Source organism: Mastomys coucha, unplaced genomic scaffold, assembly GCF_008632895.1.
Source record: "Mastomys coucha isolate ucsf_1 unplaced genomic scaffold, UCSF_Mcou_1 pScaffold20, whole genome shotgun sequence".
In the NCBI taxonomy this organism is placed as follows: domain Eukaryota; kingdom Metazoa; phylum Chordata; class Mammalia; order Rodentia; family Muridae; genus Mastomys; species Mastomys coucha.
Window position 1 is genome coordinate 5,870,196 of NW_022196903.1, and position 15,097 is coordinate 5,885,292.

The following is a 15,097-nucleotide window of genomic DNA, read 5'->3' on the forward strand; positions in this document are numbered from 1 at the left end:
CAGAAATCCACCTGCCTCTGCTTCCCAAGTGCTGGGATTAAAGGCGTGCGCCACCACGCCCGGCTTGATTTAGTGTGTCTTTAAGTCCAACTTTGTCATATTATATCACCTTTATTTTCTTTTTCTATAAATATTCTTCTCTATTTTTGTTCTTTTCCTTAGAGTATTTATTTGGGAGTTGAAATATGTCAAAGAATTAAGTACTGATATTGAGATTGCTAGTTTAAATAATTTAGCAAACTGCAAGACTGTAAGTGTAGGATTGTTCAGTCTCACATGAGTCACATCCCTGAGGCACGTGACCTGGCTTTTCAGACGTGGAGGTAAAGGATTTGCTGTTTGCCCTGCTGGATTCCTATCTTGCTTTAGTCTAAACGTCCCTTACATTTCTCCTCTGAGCCATGAGTAAACAAAACTTCCTCTTTATTTCATTGTTTATGTTATATGTTTGGAACAGCATAGTAAAATAAATCAATATAATTATATTACGAATGAAATATTTTCTTTCTGTTTTCACAAATGGCTTTAACGTATTCTGACGTCAGGTCTTAAACTCAAACTTTCTTTAGTGTCTATCTCTCCATTACCCTTATACTTACCAGAGAATGTAATACATTTTGTGTCTGTGATTTAGTCTATATTCTCCTTTGTTCTTATATTTATTTTTATTTGGTTATGAAATCATGGAAATTTTTTACACAAAAGTATGATGAATATGAAATGTATTCTTGAAGGGTATATACTTTCAAATAAATGTTGGTGAAAATAATGGTTATATTTCTCTCTCCTTCTTCTTCTTCTTCTTCTTCTTTTTCTTCTTCTTCTTCTTCTTCTTCTTCTTCTTCTTCTTCTTCTTCTTCTTCTTCTTCTTCTTCTTCTTCTTCTTCTCTCTGCCTGTCATTTTCATCCTAAGTAATTAGATTTTTTTCTGAAGATGTTTAATGTTTACAAGGCTCATATAATATCCTTAGCTATTCTGTTTGTATTTGTTAGAATAATAGAATATTTCTCTTTATGATAGTCTTAATACTATTGAGATGTCAGAAAGGTTAACCAACATGCCCGTGTATACGTATAACCCAGGGTATGCCTGTGTATGTGTATAACCCAGGGTATGCCCGTGTATGTGTATAACCCAGGGTATGCCCGTGTATGTGTATAACCCAGGGTATGCCCGTGTATGTGTATAACCCAGGGTATGCCCGTGTATGTGTATAACCCCGGGTACCGCCATGACTGGCCTATGTGCCCAACATGCCGTGTATACGTATAACCCAGGGTACTGCCATGACTGGCCTATGTGCCCAACACACTTTGTAGCCAAGGCTTTTTCCAGAACATGCAGATGCCTATCCATAGAAAATTTATTTTTAAAGGAAATGCCTTGTTTTATAACTATGGAGTGTTTGAATTTGTTAATATTTATCCAATATTTATGACTGAAATTTATAATGAGAAATTTATAATATTATTTTAAATAATTTGGTTTTACTGCTTATTAACCAGGAAATCCTGATTTTAACCTTTTAATTAGATCCACTCAGGCTGTTTATCTTTTATATCCTAGTTCTGCAAAAGTTTTCTATTTTTAGAATTAGTGTGAATTCTAATTATCTTTTTCAGTGTTTATCATACTTAAATTTTTACGTAATTTTAATTTATTTATGGGAATATTTTCCATTTTCTAAAAAAAAATGTATGAAGTGTTTCTGCAAAAAGGAAAATGTATCAATCACATGTTAGGAAGTGGCACATAAATTCATATAAATGAATGGTGGTGAAGTTAATTCGATCTATTCACAGAGAGCAACAAAACATATTTGTAAAAATAAGTGGGAACTGAATGTGAAACTCCCTCCCTCCGGAAGCTTAGGCAGTGGGATTACAAATTCAAATATGGTCTTGACTCTATAAGGAGATCGTATTGGAAATTTAAAAATCACATTTGCATTAATGCTATTATTTTCCTTTATACTTTTATTTTTTTCTTGTAACCACAGAGCTGTCATTAATAATACCTGGTTTTGAAGACTTTTTCTTGTCTTCAATTGAATCCTATTAATTTACAGCAACATTATGTTTTCTACTGATAAGATAAAACAAATGCAATAAATCTAAAGAGCTTGAGCAAATTAATCACACTGAAGTAAATTAACCAATAGTAGCACATGTGGTTAGTAGAAAAATAGCTGTTAGCAGGAAGATTGCATCAAATAACATACCCATCTATTTTAATTAATATGATAAAATCTTCACTATTCTTTCTTCTTAATATATTTGGTTTCAACCTATAGAAATGAAATATTTCATTTGCTTGAAAACCTGAGCCAACAACTCATTTTCTTTTTTTTCCACTTAAAGTAGATTCTTTTTTCATATGATATATCCTGATTGTATTTTCCCCTCCCTCTAACACTTTCAGTTCCTCCTCCCCTTTCCTCCTTTTCAGATCCGCTCCCTTTCTGTCTTTCATTAGAACACAATAGGCTTCTGTGAGATAATAACCAAACATGACAAAATATAATATAGTAAGGTGAAGCAACATTTTTCATATTAATGTTGGACAGGAAAACCTAACAGGAGGAGGGGCCCAAAGACCAAGCATAAGAATCACAGACCCTTTTGTTCTCATAATTAGGAGTCTGATAAAAATATTAAGCTAATCATTATAATACAAATACGGAGGACTGTTAGGGTTTGAGAATGGATGAAGGAAGACCCCCCACACTCAGTCAGTACGCAAAGGCAAAGAGCATTTATTTTGTGGAAGCACCAGCATATGGGGAATCACCTATTCATCAAAGTGGTGTTCCAGAGAGGAGCTCACAGTACTCTTTTTATGCAGGGCTAGCGGAATATTCTGGAAGGGTTAGGTAATCTCTAACATGATTGGTTACGTATGCATCAGTAAATCTAGTGCAATTTCTGATTGGTTGGTATGATAGTTTTACCATTTTTGGTCAGGCTTTAGATAATTTCAGGAACTCTTAGCCAGATGTTCTAGGAACGGACTCAGCTCCATGCTCATCTTCCCTCTTGGCCAAATGTCAGGGTTGCTATTGACTATTGACCATTGTTTGTGGCTCTCCCAAGAAGCATTGCCTGCTTCTTTGGGAAACTGAAACTTAAGGCCTAACATGGCTGCTCAGGTCCTCTGAGGACCTGGTGTAGACCCATATAGACCCCGTATTTGCAAAACCTCCTACATGCCTTGCTTAGTTGATTCACAGGGCCTTGTTCTCCTGGTGTCTTCCATATTCTCTGACTGTTGCACAATTCCTCTCTCTTCTGGAGGATTCCTTGATCTCTGAGGGGAAGAATTTCATGGAGACTTCCAACTTAGATACTCTTTCTGCATGTCCGACTGTGGGACTCTTTATCTGATCCCATAGGTTAACTAATGAAAGCCTCTCTCATCATAACTGGTTGAGGCAATGATTTATGAATGTAGCAGAATATCCTTAGGAATAATTTTATTGCTATTTTTTAACTAGTAATTTTACCTTAGGTCCATGGACTATCTAATATTTTGTTCTTGATTACTCCAGCAGTGCTAGGTATGGGCCTTAGGTTAAATCAGACATCAGTTGGCTACTATCACAAGCTCTAGGCCACTACTGACCTAGCATATTATGCAGGCAGGACAGATTGAAGGTCAAGATTTTTGTGTCTGGGTTGGTGTCCATGTTTCTAGGTTTATGGATTGTATCTTGGTTATCATTTAATTTGTGACTAGTATCCACTTATAAGTGAATACATATATTATTTAAAATTCTGAGTTTGGGTTTTCTCACTCAAGATGATGACCTTTCTTTCTAGTTTTATACCTTTGCCTGCTAATTTCATGATGCCATTTTTTTAAAAACTTTAACCATTCTTCTGTTTAGGGACATGTACATAGATTCTAGGTTTTGGCTATTATGAATATAGGTGCAGCGAATGTAACAGAGCAAATATCCTTGATATAGGATAAAGCATCATTTAGATGTGTTGCCAAGGGTGGTATAGTTGAATCTGGAGGCAGATTGATTACCAACTTACTGAGGAACCACCATCTTGATTTCCATGGTGGCTGTACAAGTTTCTACTCCCAGTAGCAATGGAGTAATGTTGCCCTTGCTTCACATCCTGTCTAGCATGAACTATCACTTGTGTTATTTATCTTAGTCATTGTAACAGGTATAAGACAGAATCTCAAGGTAGATTTGATTTTCATTTCACTTATGGCTAAGAATGTTGAACATTCTTTAAGTGTTTCTTGGGCAGTTTAAGCTTATTAAGAATTTTCGGTTAATATCTGTACTCATTTTTAATTGGATATTTTATTTGTTTACATTTCAAATGTTAGCTCCTTTCCAGGTTTCCCCTGTGCAAACACCCTATCCCATTCTCCCTTACCCTGCTTCTATGAGGGTGCTCCCCTACCCATCTATCCCTTCCAACCTCACCACCCTAGCATTCTTGTATACTGGGGCATAAAGCCTTCACAGGACCAAGGGTCTCCCCTCCCATTGATGCCAGATAGTGTCCCTTTAGCTCCTTCAGTCCTTCCCCTAACTCCTCCATTGGGGTCCCTGTGTTCAGTCCAATGGTTGGCTGTGAGCATCCACATCTGTGTTGGTAAGTATCTGGCAGAGACTCTCAGGTGACAGCTCTATCAGGCTCCTGTCAGCAAGCACTTTGGGCATCAACAATAGTGTCTGTGTTTGGTGTTTGCATGTGGGATGGATTCCCAGGTAGAACAGTCTCTGGATGGACTTTCCTTCAGTTTGTGCTCTACTCTTTGTCCCTGTACTTCCTTTAGACAGGAGCAATTCTGGGTTAAAATTTGGAGATGGGTAGGTAGACCTATCCCTCAATTGGGAGCCATGCCTAACCTCTGGATAAGGTCTTAACAAGTTCTCTCTCCCCTGTGTGGTGTTTCAGCTAATTTTATACTCATGGGGTCCTGAGAGGCTCTTGCTTCCCTGACATCTAGGCCTTTTTGGTTGCAATCCCAAGTTTTCCATCCCCCATTGCTACACACCTCTGTTCAATTTTCTGACCCTCTGTACATCTCCTCCAATACCTGATTCTGCTCCTCTCTTTCTCCTTCCCCTCTTCTCTTCCTCCCATTTACCTCCCACCCTCTACTTCCCTTGAAGTATATTGTTCTCCATTCTAAGTAGGACTGAAGCATCCACTCTTTGGTCTTCCTTCCCTTGAGCTTCATGTGAGCTGTACCTTGGGTATTCATGCTCTGTGCCTAATATACACTTATCAATAAGTACATACCCTTGTGTGTTCTTTTGTGACTGAGTTACCTCACTCAGGATGATATTTTCTAGCTCCATCCATTTGCCTTTGAATTTCATGAAGTCATTGTTTTTAAGAGTTGAGTAGTACTCCATTGGGTAAATGTACCACATTTTCTGTATCCATTCTTCAGATGAAGGACATCTGGATTGTTTCCAGCTTCTGGCTATTTTAAATGTGGCCTCTGTGAACATAGTTGAGTATGTGTCATTATTACATGCTAGAGCATCTTCTGGGTATATGCCCATGACTGGCATAACTGGGTCCTCAGTAGTACTATGTCCACTTTTCTGAGGAAGCACAGACTGATTTCTAGAGTGGTTGTACCAGCTTGCAATCCCAGCAGCAATGGAGGAGTGCTTCTCTTTCTTCACATCCTCACCAGCATCTGCTGTCACCTGAGTTTTTGATCTTAGCCATTCTGACGGGTGTAAGGTAGTATCTCAGGGTCATTTTGATTTGCATTTCCATGATGACTAAGGACATTGAACATTTCTTTAGGTGCTTCACAGTCATTCGAGTTTCCTCAGGTGAGAATTCTTTGTTTAGCTCTGTACCCTATTTTTTGATAGGGTTATTTTTTTCTACCTTCTTGATTTCTTTGTATATATTGGATATTACCCCTCTATCCGATGTAGGATTGATAAAGATCATGTATACAGCAATGCTGTGTCCTGTTTAAGTATTCAGTCTGCTAGTCTATGTCTTTTTGTTGGGAAATTGAGTCCATTTATGTTGAGATATTAAGTCCTAGTGATTGTTGCTTCCTGTTATTTTTGTTGTTAGAGGTTTAATTATGCTTGTGTGGCTATCTTCTTTTGGGATTGGTGAAAGAAGATTACTTTCTTATTTTTTCTAGGGTATAGTTTCCCTCCTTGTGTTGGAGTTTTCCATTTATTATCCTTTGAAGGGCTGGATTTGTGGAAACATATTGTGTAAATTGTTTTTGTCATGGACTGTATAGGTTTCTCCATCTATAGTATTGAGATTTTTGCTGGATATTATAGCCTGGGCTGGCATTTGTTTTCTCTATGAGATCTGCCCAGGATCTTCTAGCTTTCAGTCTCTGGTGAGAAGTCTGGTGTAATTCTAATAGGTCTGCCTTTATATGTTACTTGACCTTTTTCCTTTACTGTTTTTAATATTCTTTGTTTTGTGCATTTGGTGTTTTGACTATTACGGAGCTCTTTCTTTTTGGTCCAGTCTATTTAGAGTTCTGTTGGTTTCTTGTATGTTTATAGGAATCTCTTTCTTTAGGTTAGGGAATTTTTCTTCTATAATTTTGTTGATGATATTTACTGGCCCTTTAAGTTGGGAATCTTCATCTCTTCTATGCCTATTATCCTTAGGTTTGGTCTTTTTATTGTGTCCTTGATTTCCTGGATAGTTTTGGTTAGGACCTTTCTGCATTTTGCATTTTCTTTGACTGTTGTGTCAATGTTTTCTATGGTATCTTCTGCACCTGAGATTCTCTCTTCTATATCTTATATTCTGTTGGTGATGGTTGCATCCATGAGTTCTGATCTCTTTCCTAGGTTTTCTATCTCCAGAGTTGTCTCCCTTTGTGATATCTTTATTGTTTCTATTTCCACTTTTTCATCCTGGATTGTTTTGTTCAACTCCTTTACCTGTTTCATTGTGTGTTCCTGTAATTCCTTAAGGGGTTTTGTGTTTAAAGAGGTTTAAGGGTTTCTAGCTGTTTACCTGTGTTCTCCTATATTTCTCTAAGTGTGTTATTTATATCTTTCTTACAATCCTCTATCATCATCATGAGATGTGATTTTTAGGGGCTGGTGAGATGGCTTAGCAGGTAAGATCACTGACTGCTTTACCAAACATCCTAAATTCAAATCCCACCAAACACATGGTACCTCACAATCATCCGTAATGAGATCTGATGCCCTCTTCTGGTGTGTCTGAAGACAGATAGTATACTTACATATAATAAATAAATAAAAATCTTTAAAAAAATGAAAGAAAGAGAAGAAAAGAGATGTGATTTTTAATCAGAGTCTCGCTTTCCAGGTGTGACTGGGTTTCCAGGGCTTGCTGTGGTGGAAGAACTTGGTTCTGATGATGCCAAGTAGCCTTGGTATCTGTTGCTTATGTTCTTGCACTTGCCTCTTACCATCTGGTTATCTGTTGTGGGCTTGTGTGCCAGATGCTTTCCACAGAGATCTCCAATCTGACGAGCCCTAGAGAAGGGAAGTGAGCAAGCATGGGTGGGGCCATCTCTGCCCCGCACTGAGTCAGGTTGGGCTGGGCCAATGAGAGGCCAACTAGCCAGCTTCAGGCTGAGTTTCAGGAGAGTAGATCTCTTCCCAATTGTTATAGCTCTTAGAACAAAGGCTCAGACAACCATCAGAGTAAATCTGTCTCATGCTTTTACTTCCCTGAATAGGGTATATATACAGTTTTGGGGGTCATTCAGATTTCGACAGCAGTTATCGCTCATTGGTTTAGGCTGAGAGTCTTTATTTGCATGTAAGAGGGCTTGACCAATATCACACACCTCTCCTGCTGGGGTCATTGTGGGGGGTTGGGACTGAAACCTGAGCTAAGGTCCCAGGACCAGGAGTTATAGCTGAATTCCTACTGTCCCTTGCATGTAGAAGAAATATTGCCCACTAGGGCTCCAGGGCCTATTACTGGACTGGGCCCATGTTGCTTGAACAGACCACTGCCCCACAATCTGTGGTGTTAGGTGGTCTTATTGTCTCTGACCATGACTTGTCCCTCTTGTAAGGCTGTTGGTTAGAACTCCTGGGAGACCAACCCTCTCCAGGCAGAACTTGGGTATGGACAGCTGTGGCATAGGGTTAGCTCTTGGAGGGTAGGGGGTGGGAAGGGCAGATGGAAAACAGAAGGATCCTGTTCCCAGCTGTCCCATGGTTCCTGTGTCCTGATGGCTTTGAATGGGCCAGGAATTTGAGCAGAAGTAGTCTCAGGTATGTCTGCACTCCTCATCTGTACTCATCTTTAATTGAATTATTTTTAATAGATTTTCTCCCTTTTACCCTGATAACAATTTCCCCTTCTTCTGCTCCTTCCAGCTTCTCCCAGCTCCCTGCCTACCAGATCCATTCTCCTTTTATTTCCCTTCAAAAAAGAGTAGGCCTCTAAGAGATAACAATCACACAGATCAAAACAAGATACTCATTTTGAGGCTGAACAAGACAATGCAAAAGGTAGAAAAGTATCCCAAGAACAGCAAAGGTGTCAGAGCTACACCCCTTCCCTCTGTTGGGAGTCCCAAGAAATCACTAAGCTAACAGCTATGACATATACACATAGGACTTGGCTAGACCCTTGCAGAACTAGTGTTTGCTGCTTCAGTCTCTGTGAACCTATGTGAGCTCTGCTTAGTTGACTCATTCTCCTGCTATCATCCACACCCTTTGACTCCTACAACCTTCCCTTCTTCTCTATGCTACAAGGGCAAAGACACAGGGGAGACTTTTAATTTAGACTCTTTCTCTTTCTGCCTAATGTTTTGATGTGTGTCTTTTATACCTCTTCCCATCTGCTGCCTGGAGAAGCCTCCATCTATCTATCTATCTATCTATCTATCTATCTATCTATCTATCTATCTATCTATCTATCTATCTATATCATATTATCACCAGAAATGAAGTTGCATATATTATAACAGACACAAGATCAGTACCAATGACTAGAGGTTATTACGAACACACATATAAGCACACGTTTTTGTCTTCTGAAACATCAATGACAAATAATTTTTGATTCCTGTTGTTGTCAGTGGTGGTGGGGGTGGTGGTAAGGTGGTGTGTGTGTGCATGTGGGTGTGCATGTATGTGTATGTGTGTGTGTGTGTATGCACTTCCCTTTTTATTTTGCTAGTGTGAGGTTATTTATTTTCTGTGTTTTCATGGGTGGATGAACCTCCTTTGGTTGGAACACTGATTTTGTAGCACCTTTTGTATGGATGGATATGTAGGTAGAATTGTGTAAACTCGACTTAATCATGGAACTATTTTATTTTTAATCTTAAGTCTTACTTAATCTTAAAATTACCTTATTTTCTCCATCTATAGTGATTCAAAGTTTTGCTTCATATAGTTTTCTGAGCTGGCAGTTGTGGTCTTTTATAGACTGGAAAATATCTGTCCAGATTCTTTTAGCTTTTAGAGTCTCCACTGATAAGTTAGGTATACTTCTAATAGGTCTGCCTTTTTTATATTGGTCTTTTCTCCTTGTCTCCTTGTACCTTTTATTTACTTTCTTTGTTCTGTATATTTAGTATTTTGATTACTATGCTGTAAAGAGATTTTCTTTTCTGGTCCAATCTATTTGGTCTTCTTTATGCCTCTTGTGCCTTTATAGGGATATTTAGAACAATTTTCTTCTATGATGTTGTTGAAAATAGTTTCTGGGCTTTGAGCTGGATTTCTTTACCCTCCTCTAAACCTATTATTTTTAGGTTTGGTCTTTTCATCCTGTCTTAAATTTCCTAGATAGTTTGTGTTAGGGGTTTTTAGATTCAATGTTTTCTTTGACTGATGCAACCATTTCTTCTATTTTATCTTCAGTGCCTGAGATTTTCTTTTTCATTTCTTTTATTCTGTTGGTGAAGCTTACCTCTGCAGCTACTGCTCAAATTCTTAAGTTTTTTATATCAAGAATTATGTCAGTTTAGATTTTTTAAAATGTATTCTATTTCAAATTTCAAATACTAAACAGATTTTCTTATTTCCTTACATTATTTGTTTGTATTTTCTTGGATTTCTTTAAGGATTTATTAATTTTGTCTTTAAGGACCTCTGTCATATTCAGAAAAGCTGTTGTAAGGTATTTGGGGATTTAAAAATGTATTTAAATTTTATTCTTCTATCACAGTTATAGTAATGAGGGAAGGACACAACTGTATTCTTTGTAGCAGTATGGAAGAAACTGGGTGATGGAATCTAGAGAAACAGAGAGTAAACTCTTTATTTTCAATATGTATTAGAATATTTTACCTAACTTCGCTCCATGTCTATGCATTTATACCCAGAAATAAGCTTATCAAGATGGATGCAATAAAATAAAGTCTTAGGAAAAGTTCTATTGTAGTTATCGAGCTGGTATGAGTGTTTATTTGGAGAAAAGACAATGTTCTATATTTTACTTTTAATTAATCATTAGAATATTTTACAATGATAGTCATCATTCCTTTTATCTGATTTAGTGGGTATCAAAAAATACCCACTAAAACATTATGAAGAGTTTTTAATCATGATCTTCTATGATCAAAGAATTGTAGTAAGTCAGATACACAAACACTTGGTGTTATTAGCTCTGTCTATAGGTTGTTACCATATTCTTGCTGAGACTTTTAGTAAGTTTTTATGTTGTTTACACATCAGTTCTCATGTTTATGTATATAACTATTAGGATACGGAAAATGATTGTAAAACACAACCTACAGAATTTTAAAAGCCAGGTTTTGAAATACCTGTTTATATCAGGAATCCTAATGATGTATACCATCCCAACACTGGATTACTTCCATCACTCTCAATTTAATGATGGCAGTTTGGCTTGTAAGTCAGCATCATTACTATGAGAAACAGCCAAGTGTATGTGATATAAAGGGCACTGGCTCAGGAGTTAGTTATCAGCTGAACCTAGGTTATTAAGTGTGGAAACCTGGATTTGAGCATGCCGTGTAGTTTACTTTTACTGCTTTAATGGTACAATGGTAATCAGAGAAATAGATGAGTCAGAAGCCAAATTGTTCTGTTACAGTCTCTGGGGAGAATCTGAGAGGTGTTGGGAGAGAGGAAAGAATATGATCAAACATATTACATGAAAAACATGTTTTAATTAGAAAATAAACCACATAATAAGATTTGGTATGTAAAAATGAAAATAAATTGTTCATAACAGTGACAGGCATGTCTTAAATATCAGTGCAGTCATCCCTTAACATCAAGTGGGGAATGATTCAGGGATGTAAAACACAGACCTATGTCAAGCTATGTATAGTCAAATGTGTAGATGTTCCCACCTGTATATTTATAGGTAATGTGGGTCTTCCTTCACAATACAGATCCTTGATCTTGTGAGAGCTTCTGCAAAGCCAAGAGAAGATAGAGACTGTGTGCCTTTGTTTCCAAAAGAAGGTACAGACTAATTCACTCTTCCCTTGATTCCATTCCAGAATTGAAAGTTAGAACAATGATTCATTGACTCATAGTGATCTTACTAGTACACAGAGTAAGAAATTCTGACACCAGTTTTGCTTTCCCTTCGGACATACTTTTTTGTTTGTTTGTTTAGTACTATTAATAGTAGTTAATTTTTCCTAATACTTTAAAATTTTGCTTTAACTTTACTCACAGATTTAGCAAAAACACTTGATTTCTCCGTATCTTCTGTGTAGAGGAGAAAGGTTACCTAAGTAGAATCAGAACTGCTTATAGAGAAGTCTGGGAAGAAATGCATGGGGGATACATTAGTGAGGAATTGTCACTCTTTTCAAGGAGAGAGCCATGTGGCTGTGCAAATCCTGAGGCAAGTGTGGGACTCTTGACTATTTCAAGCCTTACTGGGATTGATGCCATCAAAACAGCAGAACATTCTTTATTTTTCTTAATGTAACATGATTGGATAATGTTATGTTTATATTTATGACACTCTGTTACTTTCCATTGATCTTCAGGGTACAATTTGAAAATGCCTGTAATTAAATGTTTTCAATCACTTATAAGTCAGCAATAAACAAAACATCTTGTTCTTTCAACGAATGTATTATCAACAATTTAACTTAGAATATTATAGTTAGTGAGGCTGGCCTTATTTACAGTATGATTGTGAAAGTATGATAAAAAAACTGTGTTCCTGATAGCCTGGTGTATCATCTTGCAAATGCAAACTAGATGTGTGTAGCCAGTTCAAACCACTAGGACTGTACACAAATGAGGACAGTAACAGTCATTTACTCACTTTTCTCTGTACGAATAGAATTTAAAATGAGATGTTAAGTTTCATGCTTCAGAGTTCTCATTGAGCAGAACAAGTAAACCAGAAAAATGCAGCATCATTGATGATTTAAGAACCTTTACACATCCATTTCTGTTCTCTCATTATTGTTGTATTTTAGGCATTTCCATTCCAGTAAGTATATAACATTTGATGTTAGGTTTTGGCTTGATTGTTTGGTTCATTGTTGTTATCTGTGTATCTTAGTGAATGGAACTGCCTGGACAAAATTAAGTACTATCTGTGGCTAGACACTTAAATAGACTTATTTGCTATTACAAAGAATTCTGTGTTCTTCAATAAATATATTGACTTCTGATAATTTCCTTAGGATAGGAACTGACATGGAGAAAATATCAGATTATTTGTGTTGTTTGATTTTGATGATGCAAATTATTTTCAGGGTAAGATAAAATAAATTGATCTTCTTTTTCTTCTTCTTCCTCCTCCTCCTACTCCTCTTCCTCCTCCTCTTCCTCACAAAACTTCAAGAAATAAAGCATGGTTTATTTTTAAATGTTTACAGCCCCAAAGTAACAACCATCAGACATAAATATGTAGTCAAAAACTAGTGACACTGAAAATTTTTAGAATTACATCTGAAACCTATATCCATGTAAGAAGGAATTAAAAACTCCCAATTAGAGACTTCATTAGATTGAGTTCATAATGAACTTTTCGGCAAACAAGGGACCAGAATCAGCTAGTTTCAAAGGCAAATTCTATGGAATGTTTAAATAATTAACACTAACCTTCCACAGACTTTTTCACAAAGCACATGACAAAGCAATGCTTAATTTACAAGGCCATCTTACCTTGATGAAAAAAATGACAGAAACAGTAAAAAAGATGAGAGAGAGCTCAGGAGGGCTACAGAAGTTTGAGATCAGCCTGATTTACATGTGAGTATCAAGTCAGCTAGGTTGTATAATGAGTCACTGTCGTAAAACAGTCTAGATAAAAGTTTTTAAAAATATAAGACAACAAATAAAGGATGTCATGAATTTAGGAAGGGGTTCAAAAGATGCATAGAAATGGGGAGAGGGAAGACAAATTATGTAATTATATTTAATATATATCAAATAATTAAATATATTTATAAATAACATAAAAATAATATATAAAATGCATTACATTAATAATTATACTTAAAAATATATAATATATATTCAAAGAATTAAATATAATTATATTTAATATATATCAAATCATGTTAAAAGCAATATTTGCTACTGCATCCCTGATTCTATATATATATGACATGTATCTATCTATCTATCTATCTATCTATCTATCTATCTATCTATCTATCTATATCATATTATCACCAGAAATGAAGTTGCAGATATTATAACAGACATGAGATCAGTACTAATGACTAGAGGTTATTACGAACACACATATAAGCACACATTTTGTCTTCTGAAAGAAACAGATGGTTATACAACATACACACCTTACCAAGGGTGAGTCATGAAGAGAAGCCAGAATAGATCTTCAATTCACAAGAGGATAAAATCAGAATTTTGAAATCTTTTCCATCACAAAAAATTCCAGCATAGATGGATTGAATCTTGAGTTCTGTCAAACATTAAACAAATAGTAGTCTTCTTAAACTACTTAAAATAAGAATGGAAAACTTTTTTTTTTGAAACGTGTGAGGCCAGCATTAACCTGATTCTATGACCACAGGAGAAAGCAACAAAAATAAGTTTTAGGAGATTGTCCTAGGTGAATATGCATGCAAAAATCTTCAACAAAAAATGTTAACTGAACAAACAACCTTTTAAAAATCCACAGAACCCAGTGAGAGTCACATAAGATATGCTAAAATCTTTTTTTTAACATATCTAGTCAATAGATGAGCTATATCCCATTAACAGAAAAAGAGAAAAACACATGTTCATCTTGGTAGGTATAGAAAAGGCAGTTTGGATATATCCTGGTGCTAGTCTCTCGGGCAATGGTACCCAGGGATTGGCCCCCTAATGCTTTTCCCTCCTGGGGACACCATGAAGGCATACAGCCTTTGAGCTACAATGCGGGCAGTCTCTTGTTTAGTACAGGACTTTCGATGCCATGTCTGTCATATCTGTCTGTTGTTTGTTTCCTTTGTGCTCACTCATTGTTATGGGTTCCCTCCCCTCCACCATTAAGGAACTCCAGATTAAAACCCTTCTGGTGACATATGGTGTCAAGATTATAATTCATGACCTGGATGGGCCCCCTGGATGTCTCCAGAGAACATGTGGGACCCTGGCCTCTGGATGAGCATTCTCTTCCTCACCTACAAATGCTAGATACAGTCTAGCATTACCAATACCTTGTTCTTCATCCCCATCCTCCTTGTGGTTTTTGCCAGTCTTAAAGATTCTTCCCCAGAGGAAGTGGTGGCCACCTATAACAAACACTACCAGGATCAGGCTAATACTCACCTTTCCATTACTGACCCTGTCTCATTTTCTCCAGACAAACAGGTTGATCTCAACAATAAGGATGAGGCCATCTCTATTCCACCCCTTCAGCAGTTAGGTTCCAAGCCGTCCTCTAGCCCTGCTGTCCCAGGTCCCTCACAAACCCATTTGGTCCTTGTCCTTAGGAGGTACTCCCAGCTTACTCCTGGTGTTGAAAGACCCCCATAGCTGGGGAGACCCTCACTCAAGTCTCTGGATAACACAACAACTCAATAACTCATGAGAGACCGATCTTGCTGCAATCACATTAGGTTTATTTGAGATCTGGGGTCAAACTCGTAGCCTGGCAGGCCAGAGGGGTTCGACCATGAGCACGAGGAGTAAATGGTATTTAAAGGAAA